Here is a 15,284-nt window from a genome sequence, read left to right as displayed (position 1 = left end):
TCATTTGTATATTGAAAATTAGACAAAGCTTATTAATAAAACTTCAAAGATCGAGAATAATTTCACAAAGAGAAGGGATATTTTAATCTACTTAAACCCTTTGAATTCTAAAAGTGAAAAAGTTCATTTCTCGAGTAAGAACATTGTAAACAGACGGATATTTACACAAGGGAATAAGCTTTTTTTGAAGTTTTGCTTAGTCATTGTCTCCCGTAAGACAACTTTCGTTAATTAAATATCTTTAGTTTAAATATTCTAGAAAATTTTTGCATAAAAATTCACTAAAAGTATGTTCATTTGATGCGAACATATGTGATAAATAAGTACAAATAACAGACAGAAAATTTACTTATATCATTTATCACGTTACTTTTTACGCTTCCGATAGCAGTAAAGCATCGCTTTCTTTCTCAATTTCTTTAATTAAAGAGACACATACGATAGTCAATTGCAAAACAGGTAAAATTATTATGCGCCCACACATGTAGAAACGCTATAAACAGAAAACAATACAAGTACTTACTGACTCTGCACCTCTCCATCCGCCATTTCTTCGGTTCGTTTTCGCACTGAACTCTCGAGGTTGACGACGAAGAACGGAGATAACATGCGCTTGGAAGTAGAAAGAAATTATTACGGTAATTGGCTGAAGATGCCACATGACTTTGACGTCACCGCCTCTCCGCAAAAGCACTTAATTTTTAGTTTGCATTACTTGTATATTCTGTATATCCGACATTAAAACTGGCTTTATACGAGTATTTATTGTGATCTCACATATACGTATCTATGAAATTAGCATATAACTAAGTGGACCATTACGTGCTTACGAGTAACAGCATGACGTTCAAGTCACTTCACAATTAATTAAAGCCTTTATAATTTACATTGTAGAAAATGTGGCAGATGGTGTGGTCTGGGTGCGTTAGTTTCATAGTCACATTGTTGTTGTTTCCCGTTGGAATGAATGTGGTTTCATTTTTACACTATAATTTTTTAATTTGTTATATTGTAAGGTAGAAAAACTGTAACTCAGGTAGTAACTGTTAGAAAATGAATAAACAGCAAGGTTGGAAATTATATTATTTCTTACAAATTTTATAGTTTTACAATATTTATATTAATTAAGAATTTCTTTGCTATGGCGTTACATGTGAGAATTCAAACTGTATTTGTAAGCAAACTTTTGTAAATAATAATCACAGTTATATGGTTTCTTTCTCGTATGAATTCAAAGCTGTTTTACTAGATTGATCTTTTGTGTAAATCTTAATAATCAGATATTCCTTCCATTAATTTTAATTATAGCAATAGAATTAATTATATGCATAATTTACAAAAATTTTGAATGCAATTCCAAAAAAAAATGATACAAGATATTTGTTCCACATATTGTATTAAAAGTTTACGTGAGTATCGATCATTATATGTGCATGGGAATGTATAAAATGGGCGTTGAATAATGCATATATTTTCAGTAATGTATTCAAATATGCATAGACTGTTTAGACTGCAATTTGAACTGTTTATTTGTACATAAATACAGCAGAGTCTTTATATAGTGATCACTCGATATAATAAATAACATTATTATTGTTTGCTAGTTATCATGCATATAATTAAATTTAGTAGTAGACTTTCATCAAAAATAACTAACAGTTCTGTCTTCAATTTTATTTTATTATAAGTAATTCTCCATCGGACGAACTTTTACAGACAAAAATAACTTGTAGATTACAAAATTCACAATTTTTCATTTTAGAATTAGTTATATTTCTTAACATATCACAACGTATATACCGATAAAACCATTTTAAACTGTTTCACACAATTTAAGTATAATTGCATGCTTCAATCAATTGTTAAACTAGAATACCACTTATTAAATTTATCCTCTGAAACTTTATTTTTATAATCGGTGAAATAATTGTCCACCATTCTTACAAACACATCAGACATAGTTACATGACCTTCATAACCATAACTTTTTATCAATGCTTACAATTTGTTTATTCCATGTGAATTTTACAGCAATACAAATTCAATTTATTTCAATTATTATTTAATTATTAATAATAACTACTAATATAAAAAAAAGCGTGAGCGTATAGCATAGTTACGAGCCTAATGATATTTATGTTCATAATCTAAAAGTAGAATGTGAGACTGTATATAACTAATATGATTATAAAATTGTGTATTATATTAAATTATCATATTAAAAAACATTTGTCTGACGATATAAAATATTAAAATACATAAATTGCTTATATAAAAGTCGTCGTCTGTGTGTAAATTGTTTATAACATCTGCAATTTTTGTCTAATCCAGCTGTGATTTCGGTTATATTCGTTCAATTTTATGATGAAAAATATAGGCTACTTATTTTACGAAAATATACGATATAAAATTAACATTTTATCGATTTAAGATCGGTAATCGCACTAATGTTGCGAGCGTGAACGTCAGTGATTACTTCACGTCCTTCCTCGACCAGTCAATTTTCCTTAGGTTGCATTTTGTCTTATTATCCAACTGAAAGTTACAATTTAACCAGTCCTTTATTTAAACTGTTATAAGTCATTTAATTAAAAAAATTCTACAAATGTTAGTAGTAAAAACTGTTTACCTATTTAAAATTATATCTTGTAAGTTGAACGAAGTATAAAAATAAAAACAAAGAGAGTTAGACACTGAATTATTAAGATTCAAATCTGCAGTTTATATCACATAGTGAAAATTGAAAAGAAAAGATGCTACTGTAGAGCATCAATTATCCGACCCCCGATAATTCGGTTAACCGACCACGTTCTAGTCGGCAAATGTCCGCTAGTGATGTGGCGCTACAATATTTGGCTATGTCTTGGCTACTTTAATAGTGTTTTAACTGGCAACAGTGGCTCGACCACGAAAGGGAGCCAGTATTTAAACGAGGCTTAATTTTCTAATTTTTAACGATACAATAGCGACGATTATTATTTTAAAAATTTTTTGTTAGGCTAAACATCGATAAAAATTCAACGCGAAGTAGGTTAATAGCGGTATACTAATTACGTAGGATATACTAATATACTATACTAATGTATTTTCTCATACTTTTCGGTTATCCGTTTTTTCAGTTATCCGACCCACTTCACTTTCCAATTGAGTCGGATAATCGATGCTCTACTGTATTTTAATATCTTAAATGAATTAATGAAAACTATAGTACATCTCAACGCCTGACGATATATTAATAAATTAACAAACGCCTAACTAATCGGGCTATAATGTGGCTATAATTAAATAATAAATACAAATGAATTTGGTATACAGATTAGTTAGGCGTGTGTTGGTTTTTAATATATCGGGCATTGAGATGTATTATATTTATATACATATATACTCTTGCCGGGGACAGAGATAGCTGGCTGAGTGCCGATGTGGAGATTCTTATTGGCCGTGAACGTGGAAGCGTCTCCAGCCAGAGCCGTTAGTAACCGTCTAAAAGTGATCACTGGTTTGTTGTAAATTATTTATTAACAATTATAATTATTTAGAGATGGCGCCTAACGCTTATTTGTATACGAAATTGATTTGTATTTATTATTTAATTATTGCCCAATTATTTAGGTGTTTGTTGGTTTATTAATGAAAACTTTTATATATACTGTATTATACAATAAATATTAATCTAAAGTTTATATATATACTTTTATAAGGAAAGGCAACTGAAGAGTGATCAGCTAAAAGGGACCAAGTCTGAAATTCGATTTCAGATAGGCCCTATATTTTGTATACATGTAAACTAGTTTAAATTTATATCTATACCACAGGCCTAGGTTGACAATTTTCAAAACGGAGTAGACGTGAGAAAATCCATTATTCATACATAACAATCATTATTACACCCGGAATAAAATTCATTTTATTCGCATATTATTCAGTTACTGATTTCACTTTTTAATCTTTATTCGAGCAAACTTTATATGAAGGTGTCGGTAAAGTGCGAGTAAGTTTAAAAATACATAACTTTGTTAGTATTTGTAATATAAAACAATCTGTAAAAAGTATTAGGAAGCTTAATCTACCGAATTTTGCATAAAATTATTCAATAATGGATTGGAAGAAGTGGTCCATTTTCTTGGCCTGTACGTTTGCCTGAATCGTAATGAATCTATTACATTTCCTTATGGCGACTTGTAAAAACAATAGTTTATGCAAATAAACCTCGATCGACAGAATACTTGAAAGCTAAAATAACTAATGTGATTTCAAGCATTAATGTGAATCATTTGGCAAAAGTTTTTAGACATCTTCAATATCGTATAATTCTTCGTATTACTGAAGATGGTGGACATGTGGGAATGTAATATAATGCAATAAAAGAATACAAAAAGTACAGATTTCCTTATTACCAATACGTTCTATATAATTTTTCTTATTAAAACTACTTATAAAGTTATAAATTTCACACGGACATTATGAACATCGTGTACAACAGATAAAAAGTATGCTGATCGGTGAAAAAATGACTTTTTTTAAGATTATTCACATTTTTGGATTGAGGGGAACTTGTACCGTCGAAAAATGCAAAATATTTAAAATTCCTTCTGTATTTATATATATGCTAGTGTATGCGGAAGATACTATTTTGTTCATCCACTTTAAAACTTAATAACTCGTGTGTCTTTTAGAGAAAATTCCTAAAATATTTTAACAAAATTCGTTTATTGGGGATTGACGCTATTATGCTTTAATGTTAAAAAGTCAACGGGGTGAAAAGTATAAAGAAATCCTGTCATATCTCGAGTAGGCCAAACTTAATGACGATTTTATTCGTTGTTAGCATTTACAAGTTTTTTAAAACTACGTGTACCAGTCAAATTAGGTGTTTTGCTATTTTATAGTAAAAATATAAAAAATTTAAAATAAAATAGAATACTGCACGGAAATTGTTGATTGTTTTCACTCTGCTGTGAAGCAATTCACCTAAGTCACTGCATCACTCACAGATTCAAACTGTGTTGTGTTTCGCTTCTACTAACGAGTCTTCTTTTATGTTGAACTCAAAGCTTTCTAATCACATATGTCGTTTTTTAAGTAGACAGATCAATGAAAAGATCCATGAAGAAGTAAATCTTAAATGTATATAAGGTACACCGATCGCCGATCGGTTCCTTTCAGTTGTGGATTCGCGCCACGCCAGAGCCCTTAGTCTCGAGTTTTTCGTGTTGTACTCGAATTGACGTTAACGAACTCACTCGTGTTACTATGGTTACGTTCGTAAAGTCGAACGAGTTAAACGAGAATGACGTCATCGTTATTCTTATTTCGTTAGACTTTTCGACCGATTCGTTTATAACTAAATGGCCGTTTCTAAAATCGAAGATATGAATGTTGCTAGTGCAGCCTTATCCGAAATATTTTTCTTAGATTACTTCGGGTGATTTCTATTATTTTAACTTTTAATTCAGTTTAAGTACTCCAATAGATTTAGATACATCGATATCGTCGGGCGCCATTTTCTTAACGAAATGAACGAACTCTTTCCTTCGTGAACTTCGTTAGAGTTTCGTTCGAAACGTAATCACATGCGCACTGAACGAGACTACTACTTTTAGAACGATTCGTTACTAACGCGTTTAACTCGTTCGACTTTACGAACGTACCCTATGACTCACATAATTGGCAGTCTCGAGTTAGACCCATCGAGCGTACTCGAAAGGGGAACGGAAGTAGGTCATGTTCACTCGTTTACGTGTGTCGTTAAGCATGATGGGATTATTTACAATGCATCTGGGTTTGCGACTATAATGATTCGACCAATCAACTTTACTGTAACAAGTTGTAAACAAATCAACGTGAATTAGTTTACATGTGTTATACTTAAAAGTTTTGTTTTATAGCAATATATTACGCAGAAACAAAATGGAAACCTCCACTGTTTTATTTTAAAAAATAAGCTAAGAACAAAACAAAATATTAGTAACATATATAGAAAATAATAAGAAAATGAACAGTGGAAAATTCGACAACGAATTTACAAGAAAAAGACAATTCGATTTGTAGAGAGAATTAGTTGAAAAATTATCAGTAATTGTGTATTGGAGCTAAAAACTGCGTTGTGTAATTGGAAAAGTATTTTCATTTAATCTTTTTTTCAGTGAGATTGGAAAGCAGGTGAGTTAGAACCCGAGACTACCGATTTGACGTCAGAGTGTAAGATGATGCCACGTGACACCTTCAACACGTTGGGAGTTGTAACACGAAAAACTCGAAACTAAGGGCCCAGGACGAGCTGGCCACGTGAAGTTCTCCTGGTTTTCTCCACATCTGTAAGCCTGAACAGGGGCTATTTAATGTTGTTTTATGTTCTGTTATGATTTTTAAGGAAATCACAAACACTGTTCGACGACAGTTATTTTAAAACACTTTTCAAATTTCTGTCGGGTGTTCTTAGTCTGTAGAAAATATTATCTGCAAAACTTCGATAAGATTTTCACACCATAAGCCACAAAGCCACGTCAAGGCGACACCCATTTTGTGGCAGAAACTAACCCTGATTGCTTGACAGAAGAGCAATCAGAGAATAAAACTGGATATTCGTTGCTATTCGATTTATTCAATTACCTGAAATCATTTGCCAAACAAAACAAAAGAAAAAAATCAATGCCTGTCATTGCAATTAATTGTTCTTATTGGAATTTTCGGTACAAATTTGTTATTTAAAATAAAAGATAGCAACGAATATAAGATTACTTTGAAAACGTAAATAATTCATAACATATCTGTATATTAATTTATAATATATAATTATAAAATACATACGACGTAAGTATAATATATAAATATATTTAATTTATATTTAAATTCATATATAATTTCTAATTATGATAACCAGCTCGATGTAGGGCACTGATTTATTTAGAAAATATATGTAGAAGCAAAATAGGAAGAATTACGAAAATTAAAATTGCAAACAGGATGTATGAAAATTGATTCGAATAGACAGAAATTTTATCTACTTGTTTTCGAAATACTAGACATTACTTACGAAGAGATTTTCCAGTAATTAATTAATTACGAATTGTTTGTGTTACCGGTTGAAATGGAATGACAGTAAAATTATAAATAATATTGAGGAATTCATAGAGAATGTTGTTGTATTTAATAAATTTATCTTTCAAGATTGATCATTATCTGTACGACATGTATCTGTAGGATTATGTATACGATATATTATACTTTAAAGTATAATATCACATATCCTATACGTAAAGAAAAGCAATTTATACGTCACTGACACAATGTCAGCATTTTGGTTTCTTCTGTTTTTGAAAATATTATTCATAAAAAAATTACTCGTTATGTAGATAAATATAACATTATGAATAGTAGACAGTATGGTTTCAGACAAGGAAGCCGTCAATGTAGTCTGAAAAAGTTGGCAGAATTCATTCTTCGTTCTAAGCCTTATTGATGGATACATATCTGTCACATCCAGACTGGCTATTTTATATGTGTTTTCTATTATAACATGTTTGAGATCATCTAGAAGGTCATCTGTGTTTTTGATGGAGTATTTCGAGTTTTCGTAATCTTTGAGCTTTTGTTTCAAGAATTTTTCCAAGTTATATAATACGGCAAATTTAAAGTCTACTATTGGTCTTACATTTTCGTCTTTCTTATGGGTTTTAAGCTGTACATTTAATCTTGGCGTTCTATGCAACGACACTATTTGATATACTAATTTACATATTTAAGTGAGCTGACCCTTGAACCAATTTCAGTATGTAATATAAAGTGGTGTATAAACAGGAATTATTATATTAATCTTAACTTAACTTATTACTTTACAATTATTTATATATTTATGAACATTAAACTTAGGTGATTTCCTTCTTAATTACAACCAATCAACATCAACGTAGTTACAATATTTTTATCCAGTTCTCACTAATTTTAATGCTTAAATTTTTATTTATACATTGTTATTTTTGTTTTTAATAATCTCGACGCTTTCTTTGAATTTTCTGTTATATATTTTGTTCTCTTTGTGTAGAATCTGTATGTTAGCTTTATCTAGAGATACACCCGACTACTACTATCTTTCGATACGAATTTTTGTGTATCCATAAAAAATACCCTGTAACGGTATTAAATGAATATACAGTATTATATTTAAAAACGAATAAAANTATTTGGAACTGTTTCAAAAATAGATTACGCTTTATATAACATTAATTATTAGAAACTACAGAACCGATAAAAGTTAAGAGATTTTATATTAAAACAAGTGTCGCAGCATTATGTTGAATAAATCATTATACTGCATGAATGTATCGAAGTGGTTAACATCAACAACTGAATTTAAATAAAAGAAAAATAACGAAAGGATGTATGTCTACTTTTTACATCAATACATTTTACTGGTTTTAAATGATCAACTAATTATAAAATTAGCAGATATTTAGGCTACAGTTGCAGTGTTGTCGGTTATCTGTGGGTCAATCATACGTGAATTATTTCAATTGATCGATCAAAGCCCACTAATATGCGTTTATAAACGGAACGTGCCATTTTGTAGATTAAAAGATATAGATCGCGTTAGTGAAGTTAATTTATTGAAAAAACAATCACAATTCTATCCAGAGTAAAGAAAACGCGGTTGTTGGAAAAAAGATTATAGTCCACTACATTTGAAACGATCACGATCAAGAGTAAGTGACAAGACTGCGGTAGCAAATAAGAGTTTAGCTTGATTTTTCCAACATGCTACTGATTTGTGAGAAGTCACAGTTCGTCTAATACATGTTACAATCGCCACCTTCCTTGTTTCGTGTCGCTCCGTTTTCGGAGGCATCCGGCCCGATACATCGAAAGGCGCATGCTTATTTTAGTAGCGGCATAATCGCGCCACGTTGTGTTACCGTCAAATAACTCTTGTGGCATTTTGTAGAGACAGCGAGGCCGTTTTCCATCCCACCACGTCCTGATAGTAACACCGTCACCTGAAAATAAAGCTCTAACCCGAATATAATGAAAGTGAAAGTTCAATCATGTGGATTTATATTTTACTTTTCTGTTTACAAACTTTTAGTTTCTCCTTAAATCATTTTGAAATATTTCGTATAAATTTGATATACTGAACGTACTTTTAAACTATATGTTTATACTTAATTGCTTACGTAGTAGTTACAATTGTAAGTAAAATACAAGTCAAATTATTTCATATACGTTTCCTAGTTCTCACAATTATTTTTACTTAACCAATCGAGCTTTCGAGTGGTTTGAAGACTTCAGAATTTACCTGTAGAATCTATTGTCTTTACCTATATAAAAAATAGAGGTGAATGATATCATTATTAATATTATTAACTAATTTTTTGGTCAAATTTTTTTCCTTTGTAAATGTATAATAATAGCGAACATTATTTTAAAATGATTTTAAACATTCGCTAGTCAAAATTATATTGTATTTCGCTTTGTATGAAAGAAATTAATTATAATTTTACTTGAATATTAATTCTTATAACTGCGCATTTGGTAGAGTGTTTAACGAAAATATCTATGAGAAAAACTTATTAAATAATCAGACATGTAATACAAAATGTAATGTTTCTCAGTTGCGCGTTATAGCTTCTAGAGACTCCGACGAATTTGAATTAGGGGGCCCCATTTAATCATCAGTGTTGACTTTATATATTTTGTTTTTTGGGAAATGTTTTGCAAGAAATACTGGCTTGTAAATAATTGATTTGGGGTTTCTCGTTTGTGGGGGCTGCAGGCAATTGCCCTTTTGCCGGTAGGATAACGCGTTACTGATATTTCTATCATTATAAAATATTCTGTTTAAATGAAGAGACTGTTAAAGTATATTCTGAACTTACGAAATACTTTCAATGAATTTTAAACTATTATGTTATTTGAAATTAAAACGTTTGTTTATGTCTTTACAGGAAACAATAAAAAAAGTTTTTTTATAACATGGATTGGCTGTCAGGTAATGGAAGTTTTTTTTTCGGATTCAAAAGACGTTACTTAATCAACATATAAAACAGTTACTATTAAAAAATTCAGAATAGATAATTAATAAAAATATATTTTCATTTACGAAGGCAGCCAATTAACTTAAAAAAGTGTTTGTAAATAAGACTGTATGCAATTAAAAGTATATTATGAGAAAGTCGAGACGTACAACTGGGTTAGAATTACTGAAATGATTATAACTTTCTACCAGCCCGAAAGATCCGGTTAGTGTTTGTATACTAATCGATTTAAATAATCTGTTAACAGTCTTTGAATTGCAAGAGAGGTGGTCGAGTTAGCAAATCACAGGAATGAAAAATCAAAATACAGTAATGAAATATTTCTATTATCAAACAACAGTCGACATTAATCTTATTTGCATTTCTAGGCACTATTAAACGTGTTTTTTCAACTTTAACTTAAGTTACATTCATGCAAAAGTTAAAAAATTTATACATTAGCACTGTGCATCTTTAAAAGTAATTATTTTATAAATTATTACAAGAAGTATACTTGACTGATGACTAGTTAAAGCCTGTCATTGAGTTGTCTACGACTTTGAAAATCGCTGAATTTAAATCGGGCGAACACTCCAAAAATATCTGCAGAGAGCTGGTCTGTCTGGGATAATTCGGGCACCGTCCTCACCATCCTGCCCAACCCAGGATAGACATGGTTCAAAAGGCCCACTTACAACCCAAAGGCAGTAGGAGCCAAATGACAAAGTAAATTTACATTAATTATTTTTCGATTTATTCATTATATTAAAAATATTTTAAAAAATCTATTAAAATAATAAATCAATATATAACAAGTTAATAAAATTTTTAAATCCTTTTACTTTTTACTTCGTTCGATATCTTCGAAATTAACAATAGTGTTGTCATCAATAATCGCGAAACAATATTTTTACATTGTTAACAATTTTTGTTACTGTAGAAAGCTTTGACATTTATTTGAAAATACATAAAAATAAATTTAAATTCTTTTTAATCTATAAGTAAAGTATAAGTTTTGGAAACTTTATCTGAATAAACCAGAAACGAGTTGTTCAACTTTCTCAGAAACATTTAAAATTTTTGTGGCGCTATCTGTTGCCATATTTTATTTTTAAAAACTTTTTATATTTTTAACTATTACAAAACGACCAAAAGCTTAGTTTTGAGGGTACGGATGAGTTTTATAAAAATAATTGTAAACACTAATAACGAGTAAAATCGTCATTAACTTCGACCTTACTGGAGATACTACTATCTTTCGATACGAATTTTTGTGTATCCATAAAAAATACCCTGTAACGGTATTAAATGAATATACAGTATTATATTTAAAAACGAATAAAATCAGTTGTTGGCATACGTTTTATTAACCAAATTCAGTAAACTCTAGATGAGCAGAAAACTTAAAATATTTGAATCAATCATTAGTCGATACAGTTGTTATTGATTGAAAGTTGTATAGGACACATTTGTTTACTTACAATCATTTGTAATATTACGTAAGAAGTTTGTTACACATTTTGTTTAATTCATAAGAGTCTCATCTAGTAGCTAATTCTAAAACGGATAGCATTTTTTGGAAACGAACCGAATAGAACCAGCCATAAATAACAGATAAAAAAATATGCCTGGTGATCTCCCTTAGAGCTCACTTACCTCAGCCAGGTGATATCTCTCGACATCTTTTCCTACGACTTTATTTTCGACAAAGAGTTGGTACTTTTAATTTATGAACTGACCATTTCAAGCATTACCTGGCAGAAATGACAAGTCGTTTCTCATAAAAGTCTCATTTATTAAATTTCATTAGAAAATTGCACACAGTCTGCTGATTGAATAAGTTCTAAAGTTATTAAGAAGTTTTGAGTACGTTAAATCTGACTATATTCTATTTACAGCGATTGCGTTTCGACACATGATTCAGTGGCGTCACAACATATAGTATGTCGAAATATTTGACCTCACAAAGTGGCGCCATCTCGTGGTAAAAAACCCAACTACGCAATTATCCGCTAGTTATGATATATAGATGGTCCCAGTTTAAATTTGCGCTATTGTTAAAATACGATTTCCTGTAAACAAAAGTAGTAGTATTACCCGTGTACATTACATTAGCAATAAAAAATACACACTAATACTTACATTAAATATTCTAACGTCGTCTCTAACGACACCGAAAGAGAAAGAAACAAGAATAAAATGACATGTGAGAAGTCACGCGCATTGAAATCAAACGAAAATAAAGTACTGTAACGAATTGTCTGATGGTTTCTATTGGATAAGGCTTAAGCAGTACTTTCCAATTTTCAAAAAACAGTAAAACCTCTATTATTTGCACCACTATTATCCGGACCTTTATTATCCATATTTTCGATTATCCGGATTTTCAAAATAAACAAAAATTTTACGAATTTGCTGATTTGATCTTGGCGAATTACGATACCGTTTATGTACATGATAAAATCATAACTTTTTTTGTTTCAACAACGTTTCACCCAACACAGTGGTCGTAAACTCTTAAATATATTTTGCGTCGTAATAAAAATTTAACTCGACATACCTATTTATAAATAATTTATATTCAAATTACACCAAGACATCGTCAACGTATCTTTTAAAATACATAATTTGTCTTGGTAATTTGGAAGAATAACCGAAAAATTAATGAGTTTATCAACATGATCAACAACAATGATGATGGTCTCATGCTGAAGATTGAAGAAAAATGTGCCTCACGGATACATTTTTTAGATGTTGACATTGAATTTAAAGAAGGACATTTGACCACTAATGTGTACGTAAAACCGACGCATAGCCCTCTGTACATTCCGTCCAACTCTGATGATCCCTACTAATACAAAATGGCTGCCTTCCGTGCCCTTATCCAAAGGGCTTTTCTCTATTGCAGTAATGTGTTGGATAGGCAAAAAGAAATTAATAGAATATTACATTTGATTCTGGCGAAACCGTGTTGTTGGTATTATGCTGTTTCACTGTAGACACACTAAGGCTACGTTACTCAACACTTGGCAGATTATTCACCACTTTATTCAGTTGCGACGCTTTTTACATTTCGCGTTTCGGGCATTGGCCCCTCTTCAGCCAACTAAACGTAAAAAATAATAAAACATGAGAAGAATATACAAAAAAACGCGAGTAAAACATCTCGTAGATAAAACGTTTTTTAAAAAATGGTTCTAAAAAACATACCACAAAGCACAAATCACGAGCGTACAGATGTCGTACAGGATGGACAGTTTCATATTCTATATATCACATGGAGAACAAACAGGGTCGAAGATAACAGCTTGACTACGGGGCTTTCAAATATGGCGTTCTTATAGTTTATACAAAAATTCGAATAAATAAATTGAAAATGACAACATATCTTAACAATATTTGTTTTACCTGTGGCCAATATTTGCATATTACACTGAAATTCACGCAATAACTGTTGTCACTCTTTTTTCGAACGAGTTTCACAAAGTCATCTTAGCGATATTATTTAGACTGTCAATTTACAAAGAACATATTTAAAGCCATTACATTAGATTGTACAAACCGGTAATTAATATTTGTATTACTTACAGTTCATATAGACATCAAAATTCACACGTTTTCAGTTGTAGCTTTTCGTTAAACCACTCTCGTGTACAGTTTTTGCAACGACACTATTTGATATACTAATTTACATATTTAAGTGAGCTGACCCTTGAACCAATTTCAGTATGTAATATAAAGTGGTGTATAAACAGGAATTATTATATTAATCTTAACTTAACTTATTACTTTACAATTATTTATATATTTATGAACATTAAACTTAGGTGATTTCCTTCTTAATTACAACCAATCAGCATCAACGTAGTTACAATATTTTTATCCAGTTCTCACTAATTTTAATGCTTAAATTTTTATTTATACATTGTTATTTTTGTTTTTAATAATCTCGACGCTTTCTTTGAATTTTCTGTTATATATTTTGTTCTCTTTGTGTAGAATCTGTATGTTAGCTTTATCTATATTGCAGTCGTTTAGCACACAATGATCATGGAAAACAGAGTTCAATCGGTGGTACTTTAAATCTGACATATGTTCTTTTACTCTCAGTTTAAGTTTTCGTTTTGTTTTTCCTATATAAAAGCTGGTGTTTTTACAGGTACATGGTATTTTATATACAATATTTTTCGTCTCTTCTTTATCTATTTTTTGTTTTTTAATACTCTGTTTGGCCTTTAGTCTGGAGAATAGATTTTCATACTTGGGAGCAAGTTTCATATTGTTTTTCTTCATTTCTGTATCTATTTGCTCATACATATTTTTTATGTATGGGAAACCTACATATTTCAGTTTTGTTTTTCCATCGATTATTCTAATTTTTTTATCTTTTGTTCCGGTAGCATTATCTATTATTTTTTGCCATAATTAATCTCATACATATCCATTTATATTGAATTTTTCTTTAAAATTATTTATATGTTTATTTTACACATTTTGTTTAATTCATAAGAGTCTCATCTAGTAGCTAATTCTAAAACGGATAGCATTTTTTGGAAACGAACCGAATAGAACCAGCCATAAATAACNTTCTCTTTGTTATTAAATAAATGATTAAATATTTTCAAAATATTCTGTATTAAAATTAATAGTATGTAATTATAAATATTTAATATTTATGAGTGTCACTTTATCAGGAAGCAGACAATCACTTCTTTGCGCTCTTCTGTGAGACTGACCCTAACTGAAAGCATGCGAACGAATACTTCCTGCTGGAGACAATTAGTAGATATCGGTAGAATGATCTGTACAAATACGCTGAAAACTCATATACACAAATAGAAGTCTGTAGAAATAGCTAGAAGAAATTATACAGGTAGATATAATATTTTGTAGAAATGGGAAAATTGAAACGGTTTTGAAAGCGAAATAATCCGTGTGAAATCAATTGCTTTCTACTATATGTAAGAGAGAAAAATTTGCATTCTTCGGTGAGATTAACATAGAGTAAGAGCACGCAAACGATTATAAATATTAAAGTAATATACCGAGACAATACGCGATCGTTAAATTATAATAAGAGGTATATAAAAAACCGACAAGTTACAACAAAAACGTCATAATGTCCAAAGAGCAGTAATTTAAGGTTTTCTTTGAAAGACAATACCTAGGATGACATTGTTCATGATGAAACTACGTCATTTCCCTAATTTGAAAGTCGAAACAGATTATTACTGCCGAGTGGGATCAATTTAAGTACAAATTGTAAAATGATAG

The 15,284-nt window shown here is 30.3% G+C and overlaps 1 long non-coding RNA gene across 1 annotated transcript; it reads right to left on the bottom strand.

The window, feature by feature from the left end:
- Positions 1-13,256: 13,256 nt before the first annotated feature.
- LOC111615217 lies at positions 13,257-13,660 on the bottom strand. Its single transcript, XR_002755048.1, has 3 exons — positions 13,599-13,660; positions 13,419-13,520; positions 13,257-13,347 (listed from the first exon to the last, which is right to left on the bottom strand). It is a non-coding gene; the product is annotated as an uncharacterized LOC111615217 (long non-coding RNA).
- Between the last annotated feature and the right edge of the window lie 1,624 nt (positions 13,661-15,284).

This window comes from Centruroides sculpturatus, unplaced genomic scaffold (genome assembly GCF_000671375.1).
Source record: "Centruroides sculpturatus isolate CEXI.00-Female unplaced genomic scaffold, Cexi_2.0 scaffold2437, whole genome shotgun sequence".
NCBI classification, from domain to species: domain Eukaryota; kingdom Metazoa; phylum Arthropoda; class Arachnida; order Scorpiones; family Buthidae; genus Centruroides; species Centruroides sculpturatus.
The sequence above is the reverse complement of the archived record's forward strand: the minus strand, read 5'-3'. Positions and strand labels throughout refer to the sequence as shown.